Raw genomic sequence first — 3,022 nt, 5'->3', positions numbered from 1 at the left:
GTGAAGAAGGGAAGGTGGACCTGGTGGGTATCATAACATCCTCACCACTGAAGAGCTTCTGAGAAAGACTTCACATGGGTGAAATGAGAGAGAAATCACAAACAAGTCCCAGTACAGGTAGCCATAGAAAGTAACATTCTGAAGTACTTGGGAAAATGTAGATCTAAGAAAGTGCTCCCACAAACTCAGTAATCAACAGAAAAACCTACTCTTAGTGAATGCATGTAATAGACCAATCTCAAAATGAATTGAAAATGAGCATGGTTAAGCTCTGGAAGATATAAATGATTGTTAGCCAAAAATAGAAACAAGCTTTATGAAACGAAACTAGGAAGCAGTGATATTAGAAGTAGGTAAGAAAAAGAACACCTATGAATCCTGGAAAAGAGAATTATAGTTGATACTTAGTGAACATATGGTTGGAGAGATAGATATCCCTCTGCCCTGCTGTGCAATTGAAAATCCATGTGTAACTTGACTTTCCCCAAAATTCAAGTACCAATAGCCTGCTTTTGACAGGAAGTCTTAACAATAACATAGTCTATTAACATATTTTGTATATGTATACATAAAAGTACTGTGTACTTATAATAAAGTAAACTAGAGAAAAGAAATTGTTAAGAAAATCATAAAGAAGAGAAAATACATTGACAATACTGTACTGTGGTTATCAATAACATAAATTGACATTGGTTGTTTTGTTTTGTTTTGTTTTTTAGCAGTAAAATTTATTAAACTGTGCCTTAGTACAGGCCCTGGGGTTTGCCCATGCTGTTCTTGATGGATAAAGGCCGGACATTTTGCCAATTCTTCTTGAGCAATGACACCAGGAAATTGACAGCTGAGTGGATGTTGTACACAGCTCATCATCTGTCATCTTCACGTGTCCAACAGACACAGCAATCATAGCACCATCTTCATTTGGAACTTGATAGTGGACTTTACTTCATCAATTTTAGCCACCATGTTCTCATTGTAGGTCAGCAAAGAAGGGAACTTGCCAGCCTCATTCAGACCTGGACCCAGGATTCGTGGGAGCTGCTTGATCAGAAGCCAAAAAGGCATCATACTTCTTGGCCAGCTTCTTGACCAGCTTCTTACTCCTGTTCAGCTTCTTCAGCGTCTGGATGTCCATATGGGGGACGTGCACAGCGTTGGCCTCATCACAGTGCTGCTGGTCTCCCAGCACACACACCGAGAACTTGGGGCGCGGGGCGGACTTGAGCCTGACGGTGCCGGAGAAATGTTTGTCCTTCCGCTGGTCATATGTGGTTCTTCAGGCTGATCTGCAGCTCCGCCGTCTCCAAACACTTGCGGTGCTTGCACTGGTTCCCGTGCAGGGCTTCCTGCACCGCCTGTAGAGTGTGTTGCAGGAGACTTTGCTGCTCAGGGTGCTTCACGCAGCAGTAACCGGAAAAGAGCTATATTGACATTTAGAGAAATCTACATGTAAGAGAAGCCAAACAATTCAAACTCATGTTGTTCAAGGGTGAACTGTATTTAACTGAAACAGCATTTGTGTTTTATATATATATATCTTAGTTTAGTAAATATATATAGTAAATATATATATGTATATCCTTAGTTTAGTAAATATTTAACAATCCCTCACATAATTACAGGCTCAGAATGTGAGCTAAAGATGTCCAGTCATTAAAGACAGCCTCAAATATGTGTGTCAGGGTAAGGAAGGAAGAAAGGGAGGGGGGAGAAAAAGAAGGTGTAGGCAAGAAACAGAAGCTGTAGACGGAGGTGAAGGTGTTGAAAGCAGGTAAATGGAGCCCTGCCTCGTTCCAGGAACAGCATTCTTTGACCTCCCTCAGTCTTCACAGCCTTACCTACACAATGAGAATGACCTTCACAACTGCATATTTGTGTTAAAGAAAGTATGTACTTCGCATTTATACCCTTCATGAAAGTAACTTATCAAGAAAGAAAGTACATTGATACATTGTTAATAGTATTTTTTATGAAAAAGATGGTGGTAAAAGTAGATGACTGGATTAAAAAGATGTGGTACATATACAAATGAAATATTACTCAGCAATCAAAAAAGAGAAACACATGCCTTTTGCAGCAACATAGATGGAGCTGGAAGGGATCATGCTTAGTGAAATAAGCCAGAAAGAAAAGGAAAAATACCAGATGGTTTCACTCATAGCAGGAACATAAATGGGGGGGGGGTGAATAATAATAATGAACAACTATATATCAGAGACATTTTACAGGGGTGGAGTGGGGAATGTGATCAAAAATGGGTTGAGGGGGGAGTGCACTGGGTTATGGTGATGGTACACCAGTGATTTGGCGATGGGAAGCCAAGGGGATTACAACTGAGATGGGAAAAGGCACAAAAGATGTAAAAATAAACTATTATGTTATTCTAAAAAAAAAGGGGGGGTTGGTATCTTACATACCACCTTCCTTCATTATCAGAGCTGTGTATCTCTGGATATTCTAAACATAAACACGCCCAGTGCGTAGGTGGTTTCTGCCTAGTAATAGAGGCTGTTCTTGGGAACTGCCGAAAACATTCTCCCTCACTGGAGGAGTCTGATTCCGCAAGGCTTGGGTGAGTCAGAATCAGATGGTCAGACTATTGTTTCATTTGCTCACTTGACAGGAGAAAAATGTTTCAAAATGACTTAATTCTTTTACTCTCTAGAGTCTTCCTTCTAAGTGCTCCTTCTTAACTCAATAAAAACTTATCTGTGTTAATAAATGTCTGTGTCTGCTCCAGTTGGGGTTTGTTTGCCTAGCGAATACCCACCATCTGATCGAGACGCCTGGTCTGCTCCCCAGCGCTGGTTACTGGACATGATGTTGTGGCTGACCTAATAGCTGATACCCTCCCCTCCCAGGAAGAGAGAGAGAGCCTGATTAAATAAAAACACAGCACAATTAGATCTCCCAACATGAGTAGAACCAGAAACACCTATGCGTGACTGCCTAGGGCAGCACCATCAACTTCAGAAGGGTGGGGGTAATGTATACAATCCCCAGAACCCCGAGAAGCTTCGGC

General features: G+C 41.2%; 1 pseudogene; it reads right to left on the bottom strand.

The window, feature by feature from the left end:
• Positions 1 to 743: 743 nt before the first annotated feature.
• LOC101623444 lies at positions 744 to 2,819 on the bottom strand (annotated as a pseudogene).
• Between the last annotated feature and the right edge of the window lie 203 nt (positions 2,820 to 3,022).

This window comes from Condylura cristata, unplaced genomic scaffold (genome assembly GCF_000260355.1).
Source record: "Condylura cristata isolate star-nosed mole 26May11 unplaced genomic scaffold, ConCri1.0 scaffold00030, whole genome shotgun sequence".
Taxonomy (NCBI): domain Eukaryota; kingdom Metazoa; phylum Chordata; class Mammalia; order Eulipotyphla; family Talpidae; genus Condylura; species Condylura cristata.
Note: the sequence above shows the minus strand (reverse complement) of the source record. Positions and strands in the feature narration are given on the sequence as shown.